The sequence below is a fragment of the Octodon degus genome, unplaced genomic scaffold (assembly GCF_000260255.1).
Source record: "Octodon degus isolate 3935 unplaced genomic scaffold, OctDeg1.0 scaffold00287, whole genome shotgun sequence".
Taxonomy (NCBI): domain Eukaryota; kingdom Metazoa; phylum Chordata; class Mammalia; order Rodentia; family Octodontidae; genus Octodon; species Octodon degus.
In genome coordinates this window covers 1849935-1858060 of record NW_004524863.1, presented here as the reverse complement: position 1 = coordinate 1858060, position 8126 = coordinate 1849935, and the positions used below count along the sequence as shown (strand labels likewise).

Here is an 8126-nt window from a genome sequence, read left to right as displayed (position 1 = left end):
TGGAAGAGAAAGAGGGAAGTGGATCTACTGGATGCAAGAAGGATCTATAGCAAGAATTGAAGCTCACCAGGAAAGAAAAGAGAAACATTACTGAAGAAGGAGGTAGCTTGTTGTGCCTACTCCCTCAGACAGGAGTCACTCTTAGCAGGATCAGTTCAAACCTGCAGAAACACAATGACTGCTGGCAACCCCAGTGGTCTCCACAGAGACACATCAGTATAATGGAGCAGTGGAGGCTGCAAACTACATAAGCTGTTGAGTGGCATGGATTTCTGCATCCTGCAGGAGAGGGCACTTGGCCAGAAGCCATCTTATGGAGGAGCCAGTTGGGTTCAGAATTCACAACTGCAGAATCTATCTAGTGGCTCCCAAATTAGTTGACACCCAAAGGTGTGATGACTGTTACAGGCTAAACAGGATTTGCTCTAGCCTCACAGTCAGAAACCAGCCTGAACTACAAGGGAAATAAAGGTGCAGGCTCACTGAGATTATCCACCAACCTACCCTAAAGCTACTTCTGGAGGAAATCAAAATGGATCTCAACTCTATCTCCACACACTGTCCATCATTGACAGAAGAAACACACCTTAAAATGGACATTCTCTCTCTCACATTTCTAATTTTCTATTTTTCTTCATTGATGGATCTTATGCTTGTAGAAGTGTGAAAGTAGTTTCTAATTTTCATAGTTATTATTCTCTTCTGTTCTTTTATTTATTCCATCTCTCCTTCCCTCATGACTTCTGCATCACTTTCGTGAAGCTTACATGATCTTCTTTTATCCTCTACCCATGCACTGAATCTCTCCCTCTTTTACTATTTCTATATTTTTCAGATTAACTCCTTTTAAATTTTTTTCTGCTGCTGGTAAAATTGCCATAGTTTGGGTTTCTTTACTGCATAAAATTTCCTGCTTTGTGTTGTGTTTTTTGCATACCCACAAATTAATTCATATATTAAATGTGTCAAATTACTGGTTACTTCAATTTGTTTTTTCTAGACTATATTTGATGCTACTTTTATTGCTGAATGCATCACTTTCACCAAAGTGACATAATTGTTCTAACCAGCTGTTTTTCCTGGTATACCAAGACTGAGATTGTTGAAGGGTCATAAAAAGTAGTACGGGCCAATGATAAAATACTAGGGGTTGGGCCAAGTAGGCAGCAACTTCTCATCCCCAATAAATTGAATATGTACTATCTTACATCAGACTGAAACCATAAAATCCAGCTAGATACACCTAAAAGACACATCTGAGAAGTAATTATTTTCTAATACTTCTATATATTGACAATAAAATTACCCACCATAGGTGATTTGCAATAATCAACCCAAGATATAAACTACCAAAAAATTGAAAAATAGAAGATATTTAAACAAGAAGCAAACACAGACTTCCAACTCATCAAAAGAAAACCCAAGAGGCATAATGGTGGCAGTCTGAAAGCCACCTATCAGAACTCTCTAAAGTGGTAAATACAAGGCAAATAAATGAAGCTCGAGAAAATATCAAATCAGAAATAATTTCTCAGATAAGTACAGAGATAGTGACCACAATGAAAATTAGGCTTGTTGATTCTAGAGTAGACACAGATTGAAAAAAAAAAAAAAAAAGGAGGGACCAGCAAGGTAGCTCAGTAGACTAAATGTCTGCTTAGACAACCGCAGGAGTCAGGTTGATCCCTAGCACTACATGCCACAACAGCCCCACCCCTGAGTGTGCTGAGCCAGCCAGCAAGACTGGCTGTGATGGTGAATGCCTATAATCCCAGCACTGGGGAGGCTGAAAATAAAAGGATCATTATAAGTCTGAGCTGCATAGTGAGACCATGTGCCAAATACATTTTTCAAAAGGAGCTTAGAAAAATGATAGAAACTGCAAATCGCTAACATAGGGGGGAAGATTTAACCCATAAAAAAATTCGAACATATATTTAGGTGATAAAATATATCCATTGACAGTATCTGTAGCAGAATAAAATAACGTGAGGACAGAATCTCAGACACAGAACATAGGCTTGCTATTAGCAATCATGAAAACAAAAATTTTACTGAATATAGCAAAGAAGCATGAGAAATCAATCCAATAGTTTCTAGATGGTGCAAAGAATAACATAAGATTAATTGAAGTCTATAAAAAAGCAGAAGGTAGCATAAATGATTTTTTTAAAAAAATCCTTTTCACAGTCAACATGAAAGAAAACTTCCCTGGCAGGGAAAAAGAATTCAACATATAGATAGTAAATGAGGCATATGAAACTCCAATTAGTCATGATCAAATAAAGAATCTATAGCAAGGCATATCACAGTCAAGATTTGAGAACTATAACACAAGAACAGAATATTAAAAGCTGTTAGACAAAGAAACAAATCACCCCTGTGACTGCTGGATCCCTCTGGACCCAGAACAAGCCCAGCATGTGAGTGAGACCTTCAGCTGTGCTCTTGGGACCCCTCTGAACTCCTCTAGAACCAGCTCAGGCCCAGAGTATGAGTGAGATCATCTTCTTCACTCTCAGAACCACTCCAGATCCAGCCTAAGACCAGGCTTGGGGTATGTGTGGAAGAGCTTTCACGCTCTGCTGCACCAGCTTGACCTCTCCAGACCTGAACCAAGCCAAACTTGCTGCACCAGGAAGAAGCTGAGTATAGCAGCCAGAGCCAAGCCAGGCATAACTGGATGAATTCAAACTTCATATATCTACACCAAGAAAGCTGAGACACTTTGATAAACCCGTATCTATAAAAGCATCCTCCCACTTTCTCTCTTGACTGACAGATGGAGCAAAAGGTAACCGGGATGAGCTAGTCTGCCTGGAAAAAAAAACAAATAAATCAAAGGGAGGTGATCAGACAGAACTTAGTGGACCTAACTTAACTACAAATTCCCAATTTATTATCTACTTAGCTATACAGACGTATTGATTGCTCTTACTATCTAAATAGAAAGCAATTAATTACAAAAGTTTGTCAAATGCTCAATATCAGTACCCATTATTAGTGTTCCTTATTGTAGTTCTGTAAACACAAAACTACAACTGCCTTAACCATATAATCTCTCTTGGGTAAGAATTTCGGTTGGTGCTAATGTTATAACTTCACCAAAGCTCTATAACAAAGGTCAGAGGACATTGCTATGCAAAATGACAAAGAGGAGAAAAATGCAATCTCAGGCCCCAATCCCACCCAGAACAAATGCAGAACACACTACTACAGAAGAAATTGGAAATCACACAGCAGAAATTTCTGAATTAATAGCATCTGAAGTAAAGCAAGAACTACAGAAAGCTGTAGAGAAAATCAGAGCAGAAATGACCTCTGAAATAAAGAAAACTCTGAATTAATAGCGTCTGAAGTAAAAAATCAAATTCAGAAACATGTAGAGGAAATTCGATCAGAAATAATCTCTGAAGTTAAAAAAAGAAAGGATAACTATAATTAAAGAATTAATAACTGCTTCCCAAAAAGACACTAAAAAAAATAGAGATTGTAAAAATGATGCAATCCTTAAATGAGAAATATAGGAAAGAAATAAATCACATGAAGCAGTCAAAGATATATAGAGAAACTTAAAATCTCAATCACAGGCTTGCAAAAACATTTGAGTGAAAGTGAAGATAGAGTTTCAGATCATGAAGATGCCATCACAGCTGATGAAAGGTAAGAAAAGATCTCTTAAAAACAACTAGGATGCAGGAAAAAAAATAACTCATCACCTGTAACATGATGCAAACATAAACAATGTGAGGCTAATAGGCATCCATCAGAAAGGAGTCAATACAAATGACATAAAAAGAAAACATGGAGAAGTAACAGCAAAAAACTCCATAAATATACAGAAACATTCTGACATTGAGATAACTGAAACATATAGAACCCCAAATAGCATCAATCCAATTAAAATCACACTGAGACATATAATAGTCAAGATCCCAGAAATACAGAAGAGCAATTTACTAAAAGCCACTACAGAAAAGAAACAGATCATATTTAAAGGAAAACCCATCAGAATAAAGGCAGATAAGTGCCTGGGGAGATGACTCAGTGGAACAAGCACTTCCCTGGCAAGCGCAAGGGCCTGAGTTCAATCCTCGGTTCTGCAAAAAAAAAAAAAAAGAATGGCAGACTTCTCTTCACAAACCATGAAGGCAAGAAGAGCATGGAACTGAGTACTTCAAGTCCTCTATGAAAACAAATTCCAGGAGGCCTGGACCTTAGCTCAGTTCTTTAAGTGGCTGCTTCAACAAAGCATTCAGGCTCAGGTTGCTGTGCTTCAATCCCCACAACTCACACCAGCCAAACCTGCCCTGAAGGCATTCAGAGCAAAAAAAGAAAACAAATTCCAGCCCAGACTACTATACCCTGAAAAACTCTTTCAATTTGATAGAGAAATGAAATGCTTCCATGACAAAGAACAACTAAAGAATTTCATGATGACAAAGCCAACTCTACACAGACTACTAAAAGATGTTCTGGAGAGGGAACAAAAGAATCATGAACGAGAATGGAGAGAACACACCAAATAGGGCAAACAAATGTAGGAGAAAAAGCAGTAAACAACAACAGGTAAATAACATGTCAATCATAAGTCAGTACATCTCAATTATAACCATCAATGTAAATGGACTCAATGTGCCAATTTAAAAAAATAGACTGGCATAGTGGATTAGGAAGCAAAATCCAACTCTATGCTGTACACAAGGAACACATTTAACTCATAAAGAAATTCATAGGCTGAAAGTCAAAGGATGGAAAACAATACTACATGCCCCAGCACCTCAGAAAATAGCAGAGGTAGCAATCCTATTCTCAGACATTATCAATTTCAAACCAAGAATGATCAATCAAAATAAAGAAGGCCACTATATTATGGTTAGGGGAAAAATTCAAGAGGAAGAAGTAACACTCATAAATGTGTGTGCACCAAACACAGGAGCACCCAACTATATAACACAAAACTTAATGGACATGAAAACTTTAATATCCAATACCACAATCATAGCAGACCTTAACACCCCCTTAGCCCAAAAAGATAGGTTAAACAGGAAAAAATAGCAAAGAAGTAGCAGAACTGAACCAGAGCTTGGAACAAATGGACTTAGTGGACAGAGTGTTCCACCCAAACACAGCTGAACACACATTTTTCTCAGCTGCACATGGGTCATTTTCTAAAATAGACCACGTACTGGTCCATAGGTCATGCTTAAGTATATGCAAGAAAACAGAAATTATCCCATGAATATTGTCTGGCCACAGTCCAATGAACTGAAAATAAATGACAAAATAAACCAGAAAGACCCCCTAAATGCATGGAAATTAAACAATACCCTACTCAGCAACCAATGGATCACAAATGAAATTAAACAAGAAATTGAGCAGTAGCTACAATTCAATGAAAATTCAAGCACAGTTTATCAGAATTTATTGCATAAGATGAAAGCAGGTCTTAGAGGGAAATTTATAGCTGTAAACTCACACATTAGGAAAACAGAATGGGGACATTAATGCTGCACCTCCAACATATAGAAAAGGAAGAGCAAACCAAACCCTAAGCCCAAAGATGGGAAAAAAATCATAAGGATTAGAGCAGAAATTAATTCAACCTAGATGAAGAAAACAACTTAAATAATTAACGAATCAAACACCTCATTCTTTGAAAGATGAAATAAAATTGATAAGCCTCTAGCTAACCTCATCAAACAGAAGAAAGAAAAACTCAAATACAAGAAATAAGGAAGGATTCAGTGCCAGGAGGCCACAAAAGCAATGGCAATTTTTAGTGTGTGTGATGAACAAAGCTAGTGGCGCAGGCTGAGGCTGAGAAAACTTTCAGTAACTCGCTGTATCTGCTGCGCAAGCTGCGTGACAAGTGAGTGCTGGTTGCTTTCAGCCAACGGAATGGCATCCGGCTGGGCCATGCTGTGCTGGCTATCAATGGCACGGATGTGAATGGCAAATACACTTACGACGGAAAAGAGGTGCTGGGTTATCTGGGCAACCTGCCAACTATCCACTTCAGCTGGCCCCGGCTTACCTCCAATAAGAAATTCATGCTGGCCTCCATGTTCCACTCACTCTCTGCCATTGGCTCCCAGCTCTCTCCTGAAGAGAAAAGCTCTGACAGTGAGATGCTGGAGACAGACACATTCAAACTTCACTGCTTCCAGACACTGACAGGGATCAAGTTTGTGGTGCTGGCAAATCCTAGGCAAGTTGGAATCAATTCTCTTCTCCAAGAAATTTATGAGATTTACTCAGATTTTGCCCTCAAGAATCCATTCTAGGAGCTAGTGAGATGGCTCAGTGGTCTAAAGCACCTGCTTGGAACAAGGTTAGCAAAACACAGGGACCTCGGTTCAATCCCCCAGCACCACAATGCCGGTCAGCCCTGCCCCCTGGTGGGCTGAGCTGGCCACACACAAAAAAAAAAAAAAATGAAGGAAAGAAAGAAAGAAAAAGAGGTAACCTTTAAAGGAAAAAAAAGGGTAATCAATTTAAAAAATAATAATAATAATAATAATCCATTCTACTCTGGAAATGCCCATCAGATGTGAGCTGTTTGACCAAAACCTGAAGCTTGTTTAGGAAGTAGCAAGACTGGGACTTTTGGACCAGGGTCATAAGCTAAACGTGCATTGGACTTCCAAAGTGAGATTAGTCTTGTATCAGAGGATCTGCTATTTCTCCTCCTGCTAGCAGCCTTGCTACTGTACTTGAAATGAAGAATGCAGAGTCTGGTAACACATACTGATCTCTGAGCCTTAACTCAATAGATAGATAGATAGATAGATAGATAGATAGATAGATAGATAGATAGATATAGAGATATATCATGGTCTTACTTCCCAACACTGTACAGATTTATTTAAGGAAGCAGTAGATCCATAAATGTTGTAATAAACATTTCTTTGATCCACTGGGGAAAAAAAGAAAGGAAGAAAAAGGGTATACTTATTACAAACACAGTGAAAATTGAGAACATCAATAATAGCTACTTTGAAAATCTTTACTCTCACAGAATAAAAGACACAGAAGAAATGGACAGATTGCTAGAAAGGTACAAGTTACAAAACTGAATCTAGAAGATATTACAATTCTCAATATCCCAATAACAGCCAATGAAATATGAGATGTAATAAAAAACCTATAGACAAAGAAAAGTCAGCTCCTGATGGATGGACAGTTGAATTCTACAAGAAATTTACAGAAGATATAATACCTATACTGCTGAAATTCTTCAGCGAAATTAAAAAAAAAGGTAATCCTCAGAAAATTGTTCCAGGAGAGAAGTATTATACTTTTACCAAAACAAGGAAAAGACACAACTAAAAAAGAGAACTACAGGTCTCCTTCAAAAATATAGACGCAAAAATCCTCAAAAAAAATCCTAGCACATAAGATACAGCAAATCATCAAGAAGATTATACACTATGACCAGGTAGGATTCATCCAAGGGATACAGGATGGTTCAACATACGAAAATCAGTAGACTCACATATAAAAAATGCATGATCACCTCAATTGATGCAGAAAATTCTTTTGACAAAGACCAACACTCATTCATATTCAAAGTTGTACAGAAAATTGGAGTACATGACCTCTACTTCAATCTGATAAAAGCCACCTATGACAACACAATGACTAAAATAATTCTAAATGGAGAAAATCTGAAATCTTTTACTCTCAGATCTGATACAAGACAAGGATGTCCTCTTTCACCCCTCCAGTTCAATATAGTACTGGAATCATTAGCTAGAGTGATTAGACAACAGAGAGAAATAGAAGAAATAAGAATAGTTAAAGAAGAGGTTACACTATCATTATTTGCAGATGACATGATACTTTAATTAGAAGACCGAAAAAACTTCACCAAGAAGCTACTAGAATTAATACACAAATTTAGTAGCATAACAGGACACAAAATCAATACCCAAAAGTCAATAGCATACCTCTACACAAATAACAAACACACTGACAGGGAAATTAAAGAAACAGTAACTTTTACAGTAGCACCGTGGAAAATGAAATACATTGCAATTCATCTCACTTAAGAAGTCAAAGTACTTTTCACAGAAAATTTCAGTAGTCTGAAAAAAGAGATTATAGAAGATATCAGAAAATGG

At 37.5% G+C, this 8126-nt stretch overlaps 1 pseudogene; it reads left to right on the top strand.

The window, feature by feature from the left end:
• The first annotated feature begins 1752 nt into the window (after positions 1 to 1752).
• On the top strand, positions 1753 to 6626 carry LOC101587567 (annotated as a pseudogene).
• The last annotated feature ends 1500 nt before the right edge of the window (positions 6627 to 8126 follow it).